Here is a 9,519-nt window from a genome sequence, read left to right on the forward strand (position 1 = left end):
GCTGCGATGTGGCTCCTAGGAGAAAGCTCCAGCTAAGTGTGCATGTCAGGATGGCCGAGCGGTCTTAGGCGCTGCGTTAAGGTCGCAGTCTACCCTGGAGGCGTGGGTTCGAATCCCACTTCTGACAAACCTAATCTTTGGCTGTGCGTTCAATCTCAAGTAATAAACTCTCTGGCGCCATATCCGAGTGATAGAGTAACACTGACAAAGCGCTGCATCAATCTCTTTGCGTCACAGTTTACGAAGCATAGCAGTGGCCCTGGCAACCTTAATGGGCACTGTAGACTGCAAGTTTTGAGGCATTTGCGCAACATCAAGGCATTGTCTACAGCAACTCGGAAAAGCATGTGAACAAAACAATGCACGTGGGCTTTAATGCAAGTGCATGAAAGGGAATCAAAAGAATTGCCTTGGAATGCCATGTAGTGGAATGTCCTGAGATGCCGTTTATTTTTAAGGCAATGGGATTCGCAGGGCTTTTCGGCTAATTCTCTTACAACGTCAAGTCATGACATTTGACTCTTTGTGAGAATGAGAAGAAAAAAGCTGTGTCAGTCAATCAACGCGTCTTTTTCAAGACGCTGTTCTGAATGTGCGTTTCTCGATGCGGTGGTTCCTATCTCCGGATGATGTGCACGAGTATCGCATCACAGGTCTGGGGGTCCAGCATGTCGATGCAGTGCCTGCGGACAGCTCATGCTCTCACTGTGAGGACGTGGCTGTTGCACAGCTGAGATCTCAGGCTCAAGTATTTAAACCTCTGGCGCCATGTCCGAGTGATACAGTAACAGTGACAAAGTGCCGCATCAATTTCTTTGCGCCACAATTTACGCAGCATAGCAGTGGCCCTGGCAGCGTTAATGGCCCTGGCAGCACTGTAATCCTCTTACAACGTCAAGTCATGACATTTGACGGATCCACGTCAAACGTCAAGCGATAACGTGACAGGATCGGGAGCATCTTGCCATCATGGCTTCAGACTCAGGAGATGTTCTTGGAACAACATGGACTGCTAATCCATTGTTCTCTGGACGCATGGGTTCGAATCCCATCCTCGTCGTTCATTTAAGAGAGCCCGGTGCTTCCGGGGAAGTTATCTTGCTCACTCCATCTTCGTGCTTCGAAACATGATATGGCAAAATTGAAAGTCATCTTACCGAACATAATTGCAGAAACATACATATACAAATATGTGCCGCAGTCCAGCCTCCATCAAAGAAGTAGGCGCATACGTGATGAGGTGGCCGAGTAGTTAAGGTGATGCACTTACAATCCATTGTGCACTGCATGTGTGGATTTGAATCCCATCCTCGTCGCTCATTTGCTCTGGTGTTTGAGAGAGCCCGGTGCTTCCGTGGAAGGTGTTTTACTCGCACCCTCTTAGCGTTTTGAAGGATGTCATGGTAAAAGTTAATCCAGCCTCCGGCAGGGATGGACCGCTAATCCACTGTGCTCTGCCTGTGTGGGGGAGTCGAATCCCATTCTTGTCGTTCAATTGCTTTAGATAGCCTGGTGCTTCCATGGAAGGTTTCTTACACGCACTCTGAAGAATGTTATGGTACAGGTTAATCCAGCCTGCTGCAGGCTAAAAATAATTACTTATACATTCTTTCATTTTTACTTAAGGAAAAGTATACACAATTTATGTGAATCTGGGAGAAGAGAATTGTGGGTAATCTGGTAAAGGGGACGGAGTCACAACGCTGAACGGCAGAGAAAAGGGTTGAGATTGGGATGTATTTATTGGGCTGTACAGGGATTGGGGTAAGGTAATGAAGAATGCAAGGGCCCTGAAACCATATTTTGACAGAAATCCAAGGTCAGCTATGCTGCCATTTTTAGACTCAGGCATTCTGTCTAGTTTCTCTCCAACAAAACCAGAAGAAACATGTTGCAGTTAATGTTGAACAATAAAGCCTGGTTTATACTTCTGTGTCAAGTGATCAGCGTTATCCACAACGCAAGCCTTGTGCGTAGCCATGCACTTATACTTTTGCGCACTGTTTCTGTTGCTCTGCAATACACTTCCGAAACGCTAGCTGGCAGTAGGTGTTTATGTTTCTCTGTGTTGAGTTTCTTCGCTGGTGTTTTGTTTTTTTCTGAATGCTTCCTTAATGTGCAAGTGGCTCAAATTCGCTCATTTTGACGCAGGAACCAGTGGACGTGCAACAACTTTAATTAAAAGGTAAACACAAAACAACAGTCTCCATCCGGAGCTCCTTCATGGGAGTCCACACTTGTAAACACCCGCAGCTTCACGTTCGTGCGGCTCTCACCTCCGCCCACACTCGTCAGCGCTACCAAGCCGACCAATCTGAGAGCTACGCGTACGTGTTACATTTTTTGAGAGGTGCGCGTCAATGTCGCCGACGGCCACAGCGAGGTTCTATGCAACCACGTGTAGGCTGCGCCGCAGCATAAGCGTGCGCTTGACGCAGATGTATAAATCAGCCTTAACTCTGGGGCACTGATCAGAGCTACTGATAAAGCTCCTTATGACAACCTTTATCTTCATCTTTTCTGTAAGAACATCCATTCGAGTCACAAAAGTTAATCCTTTCTCTAGCACAACGCTGTGCTTACATGAAGTGGCCGAGTGCTTAGGTTAGTATGTTGTACTCTGTAAGTTCTGGTTTAAATCCCATCCTCATAGTTTCACTGTTTTGAGAGAGGCAACTGCTTCTGTCTAAGGTTTCTTATTTGCACCTCTCAGCGTCTTAAAGGATGTTTATGGCAAAATTGTATGTAATATTTAGCGAAAATAGCTGCAAAAACATACGTATATGCCATAGTCCAGCCTCCATTAGGAGAGCACTTATACGCGCGGTGAGGTGGCTGAGTGAATAAGGCACTGGACTGCTATTCTGTTGTGCTTTGCGTGTGTGAGTCAAATTCCATCCTGGTTATTCGTTTAAGAGAGCCCGGTGTTTACGTGGACGGTAACTTACTTGCACCCTCTTCATGCTACGAAGCATGTTATAGCAAAATTGAGTGTCATCTTACTGAAAATAGTTGCAAAAACATACATGAACACATATGTGCCACAGTCCAGCCTCCATCAGGAAATTAGCAACATATGTGATGAGGTGGCCGAGTGGTTAAGGCGATGAACTGCTAATCCATTGTGCTCTGCCTGCGTGGGTTCAAATCTCATTCTTGTCGTTCAAATGCTCTGGCATCTGAGAGATCCTGGTGTTTCTGTGGAATGTGTTTTACTCGGACCCTCTTAGCGTTTTGAAGGATGTTCCTGCAAAATGTAATGTCGTCTGTTCTGAAAATAGCTGCAAATACATATTTATGTGCTATAGTCCAGCCCCCATCTGGAAAGTGGTTAAATGCATGATGAGGTGGCCGAGTGGTTGAGGTGATGGACTGCTAATCCTTTGTTCTCTGCATGCATGGGTTCGAATCCCATCCTCGTTGTTCATTTAAGAGAGCCCGGTGCTTCCGGGGAAGTTATCTTACTCACACCATCTTCGTGCTTCGAAGCATGTCATGGCAAAATTGAAAGTCATCTCACCGAACATAGAGTTATAGAACAGAGTGTTGAAGCTGGCTTCTGCAGATGTAACTGCAAACTATCTTCAGTAAACTGTATTTATTTATTTAAATCTCTGACTCCGGCTCTTCTTCGTCTGACAGACTGGTCATTCTTTGGGTTAAACTGCATACCATCCCCACAAGTGACATCTATTGCTGGTGAGCTCTTGCTTGCTCTACATGTCATCGGGCAGCACGACCAATGCGCCAGGCAAGAGCACAATGGAAATGTCAAGCTTCTTAGTCGTGGCCGAGTGGTTAAGGCGATGGACTAGAAATCCATTGGTGTCTCCCAGTGCAGGTTCAAATCCTGCTGACTACGTCTAGGCTATGTGCAGGATTTAGTTTGCGACTTTCCTTGATTGTTTGCAACTCCATTGTTTCTTGGGAAAAGGGGTGTGCTGGTAGGGAAAAGCAACAAAAATAAATCCGCAGCGCATGCCAACTCACTGCCCTGGGGGCCCTCCATTTGTCAAGCTACAAAATGATTAAACAACTCTCCGATGTGGCAAAAACCTTAATAATCGATCTTTATTATAAAATTTGGGAACAAGGACAGTTGCCCTGTGTATGGAAACACTCAGTAATAGTCCCCATAGGAAAACCTGGCAAAGATAAATCAGAACTCACAAGTTATAGACCTATAGCCTTAACATCCAACTTATGTAAACTTATGGAGAGAATGATAGCCAAAAGGTTAATGTATTATTTAGAAAGCAGGGGAATAATTACACCTTATCAGAGTGGGTTCCACAATGGAAGAACAACAATGGATCCGGTAGTAAGTTTAGAAAATGAAATTAGAAAGGCATAAGTAAATAGAGAATCAGTCTTGGCAACCTTTTTCGACATAGAGAAGGTGTATAATATGCTATGGAAAGAGGGATTGTTAATTAAACTGAATAATATGGGTGTAGGTGGTAAAATGTTCAATTGGATTAAAGATTTTTTTATGGAAAGAACCATAGAAGTTAGAATAAGGGAACAGGACATCAGGCACATATTCAGTAGAAAATGGCACCCCACAAGGAAGTGTGTGTAGCCCAGTTCTATTTAATATAATGATAAATGATGTTTTCGATGGAGTGGAACATAGGATAAATAGAGCACTATATGCAGATGATGGTGCGTTGTGGGTAAGGGGCCGTAAAATTGATAACTTACAGAACAGAATGCAGTCAGCAATTAGTCAGGTTGAAAAATGGTCATCTGAATGGGGATTTCATCTATCAGTGGAAAAAACTCAATTTATCTGTTTTTCCAAAAAAAAAAAAATGAAATAAACCTTAAATTGTATGGACAACATCTTAAACAAGCTAGCGAAATAAGATATTTAGGGGTATGGTTTGATTGTAAGCTTACCTTCAAAAATCACGTTCAAAAAAGGATAGATACATGCAAGAAAGCAATTAATATCCTAAAATGTTTGGCAGGATATAATTGGGGGGCAACAGGGTCATCTTTGAAAAAGATATACATTGCCATAATCCGTTCAGTATTTGATTATGGAAGTGTTGTGTATAAATCAGCAGCAAAAACTACATTAGCTGAACTTGACAGGATGCAGGCCAAAGCACTTCGAATATGTTGCGGAGCTTTTAGAACCTCTCCAATTCCAGCACTGCAAGTTGAAACAGGCAAAATGCCATTAAATCTCAGGAGATTACAACTCTCTTTAACATATTGGATAAATTTACAAAGACAAGCAGCAACACACCCCACAAAAATGGTATTAAATGAATGTTGGGAATATGGTCGCACTAATAGTAGAAGCTTTGGATGGAGCAGTAGCAAAGAGGCAGAAGAAATGGGGATCAGTAATATCTCTTGTAGTAAAAATAACTATATAAGTACAATTCCACCTTGGTTGTTTTGTTTTCCTGTAATAAATCTGGAAATAAAGAAGGTAATTAAGTCAGAAAGAGAAAATCAAAATGTTAAGCAGTATTTAGAAATAATGTATAATGAAACAGTACAAATATATACAGACGCATCAAAAGAATCAACTGGTAAAACTGGGGCAGCAGTATACATTCCCAAATATAGAGCAAAAATACAAAAACAAACCTTAAATCACCTCTCCATTTACTCTGCTGAAATGATGGCTATTATAATAGCACTACAATGGGTAGAGGAAGTCAAGCCATACAAACCAGTGATCTGTTCAGACTCAATGTCATCTCTGTTGAGTATCCAAAGTGGGAAATCTGCTTGCAGGCAGGATCTTTTAAACGAAGTACATCAGATAATATTCCACTTGAGTCAACAAAGGATTCATATACAGTTTGTATGGGTCCCAGCTCATTCTGGTATTGAAGGTAATGAGATGGCAGGTAAACTGGCAAAAGAAGCTATTAAATCAAATCAAATAGAAATACAGGTTCCTCTCAGCAAATCAGAAATTAAAACAATAATTAAAGATGGTGTAAATAGATTATGGCAAGAGAAATGGGACAAAGATGAAAAAGGCAGACATTTATTGGAAATTCAACAGGAGGTAATAGTCAAAAAGAACAATTTACTAATACGGCAAGAGGAAACATGGTTTACAAGATTAAGAATAGGACATACAGGGTTAAACAGTGGATTATGTATTATAGATTATGTATTGTATTATTGAGTCTCTCTGGAACATGTTCAACAGTTAACGCAAGAACACAAGACCGCTGAAGAACGCATATTGAGAAACAGCTGTTGTTTTTATGTGTTGTCTGTTTGGTGGTGTCTGTGTGCGTTTGTAGCTGTTATTGATGTTGACTTTGAGTGAGATTTACTAATGTTGACTTGGAGTGAGATCTGTGTGAGTTATCCGTTGCTAGAGTTTTGATGTGTGTTTTTTACATCTTTAGCCCGCTAATGCTCCATTCAAAACCTTCTGTGACTTGCAGACAAGGGAGATCTGGAACAACATAGTAAGTCATGTGACATACATGCTTTGCATGTAAGATCATTGATGTATAGACACACTAGTTAGCGAAGTGCACTAATTTGTATTTCTATTTCTTAGTGTAGCTTTTGCGCTGAAGACTTTTCTTTTTCATATTGTTACTTTCTTATTTAGTGGATTGGGGAGGAAAAATATTTTTTGTTATATTTATTTCTTTGATTTGCTAGTGCAAACTTCTGTTCCCCCTCCTGTTTGTCTTGGTTCTTTTCAACTTTATCTTATTGTTTGTAAATATTGTAAGTACTGTGGGAGCAATAAATCTTTTGCGGTGCTAATTCGTTGTTTTGTGTTTTCTCTTGCCATCTTCATCATCAGTTTATACTTTGGTCTTCTCTGTGTGACTCCTTTTAATTTCCTAGACATATTTCCATCAAGGATCGTAACAATAGGATAGGAAAATTTCTTTTAAATACCTCATCTATCTGGAATATTCCCATTTCATTTTCTCTCATATGGGTGATTTAGAATTTCTTTTAATTTGTAATAAAATTAAAAAACTCTTAATCAAACTCTCTAAATTTCACCAACAAGTGCTTACGACATGGAGGCTGATTTATAAACACAACTTCTCCCCACATAGTTTTCTTATTTGGAATAATGCCAATATCTTGTTTAGAAATAAGTCACTATTCTTTAACAATTGCTTTAACAATGAATTAATATTAGTCAATCAATTATTTGAAAGTGATGGAACATTATTTACATTTACAGAATTTATCACAAAATACAAAATTCCTAATACATTACAGGAATTTACGATACGAAGGGGGTGAAGGCTCACTCTCTTCCAGGCTCTGTTATGTGTATGCGTAACTTTTTCTTCACAGATTTGCTGCTCTGCCTAACAACTGATGATTGAACTGATCTGGATGGAGGATCTTACTGAAGCGCTCCCAGAGACGACGATAAATATAGGTGGCACGAGGATGTGGCGCCCAGCTGACACAGACCGCCTGTGTTGCTGTTCTCTGACACCCGGAGCTCTGTAATGCTTTTTTCATCTAATTAACTAAATTGTTTAAACTTATTTAAAGCCTCTGACTGATGTTTGAACCTGGGAGGACTAGGAAAAGTCCAACAGTGTATATATGCATTTAATAACTCTTGTCAAAAAGTAAAATTGAAAAAATGTGCGTAATATATTTGTGTGTAATTTGATAATTATATACCCTCTCCTGTTTTTTTTTTTTTCTTTTAATTTAATTTTTTTTTCTCATTTATTTCATTCTTGTTAATAAATGTAAAGTGATTTTGTTGTACAAGAAAACTACATGCTGGTTCTTGTTAATAAAAATAGTGTTCTGGTAACAGCTGTGTGTGTGTGTGTGTGTGTGTGCGTGAGAGAGAGAGAGAGAGAGAGCTGTTAAATACACAGGCAGTCTTGAACAGAAAGCTTGAGTTGAGTCTTTCAGCTCATCCAATCAGTCATAACTCTACACTCAGTGTCTGAATCTTACTCAGCAGATCAGCTTCATGAGTCCTCATCTGCTTTATCTCAGCGTTCAGCTTCACTCACTGCACACAATACAGAGAAACATCAGCACAGGCGCACGCACGCACACAGATCTCCCTCACACACACATTTAAGTAAATGCTGAATCTGCAGTAATAATCAGCAGCAGTGTAATTCACAGTGTTCAGCACATTACTGATGTGTTCATCTTTCTTACATATAATCTGCTGCGTTTTCCAGTGTTTTGTCAGTAAATAAATAGCGGGACAATGAGCTGCTGTTGTGGGTCATTAAAGTTGAGTTTTCATCTGTGTTTTCTGCTAAAGAAAGTGCTGAGAAACATGAAGAAACCTGTTGAAGAATTCACAGCACTTACACAACTTTCTTCCTCTGAATACTTGATCCTGAAGCAGTAAAAATGCACACTTATGAAGACACATCACTGGTGGACACAACAAGTATACTCCGTGATATCAGCTGTAAAAAAGTCTTTTATTGAGTCCAGCTTAATATGAGCTGCTGTGAATGATATTAGGAGCATCAGTCAGGGTTTGCATCAAACATAATCAATCCTGTCTGATTCCACATTCTCTGAGCTGTAAATATTGCAGTGTGTTTCCATGATCTCCAGATCTGTGTTTGTCTTATATGGCATTATATGACATGATGGTCATGGAGGAGTGGAGAACATGAGACTGATTCCTGTAACGCTCCAGGGACAGACGAGTCTTCGCTGAGGCCAGCTTCCAGCATCCGCCACTGAGACTGCAGCTCTGCACAAGACGTTTGGCCAGCGGAGAAATTAAAATGATCGTGCCCAACTGAGCCTGGTTTCTCTCAAGGTTTTTTTTCTTCACTTTCGCCATTTAGTGAAGTTTTTTTCCCTCTCCGCTGTCGCCACTGGCTTGCATGGTTCGGGATCTGTAGAGCTGCGCATCGTTGGATTTGCTCTTCAGTATTTGGACTCTCAGTAGTGATTATTAAACCACACTGAACTGAGCTAAACTGAACTGAACTTAAACACTACAAACTGAACTACACTGTTCCTATTTACTGTGACCTTTTATGTGAAGCTGCTTTGACACAATCTACATTGTATAAGCGCTATACAAATAAAGGTGAATTGAATTGAGTTATCTCTGCTTCTGCAGACACATGAAAACCCTTACTGTACTCTAATGTTATGATCAAATACAGTAGACCGTAGGAACAGTTCATTTGAACTCATTCAGACTCTACATTCAGCAGCGAGTGCTTTGTGTTCATCAAAACATCGTCTGACAGGGTGAACATTCAGCAGTACGTCCGACAGTGGTTAACCTGATTCTCTGTCAGATCATGCTGTGGGTGATCAACAGTGGCTCTGTGAGCTGTTGGAGGGCAGGGAGTCTTCAGTTTCTGTCTTTGAGTCTGCTGCAGAATTACACTGCCATTAGGATTTAATGACTCCGTATGTGTATTGTGATAAAAAATGAGTCTTTCATTCCTGTTTAAATGATGGGCTGCTTCTCAATATCTTTACTTGTTTTCAGCTCCTCAGCCAAAAACACAAATGCACATGAATGTGAATATTAAGCAT

General features: G+C 40.7%; 1 non-coding gene across 1 annotated transcript; it reads left to right on the top strand.

The window, feature by feature from the left end:
* Positions 1-44: 44 nt before the first annotated feature.
* trnal-aag (transfer RNA leucine (anticodon AAG)) lies at positions 45-127 on the top strand. Its single transcript has one exon. It is a non-coding gene; the product is annotated as a tRNA-Leu (tRNA).
* Positions 128-9,519: the final 9,392 nt, after the last annotated feature.

This window comes from Danio aesculapii, chromosome 4 (genome assembly GCF_903798145.1).
Source record: "Danio aesculapii chromosome 4, fDanAes4.1, whole genome shotgun sequence".
NCBI classification, from domain to species: Eukaryota; Metazoa; Chordata; class Actinopteri; order Cypriniformes; family Danionidae; genus Danio; species Danio aesculapii.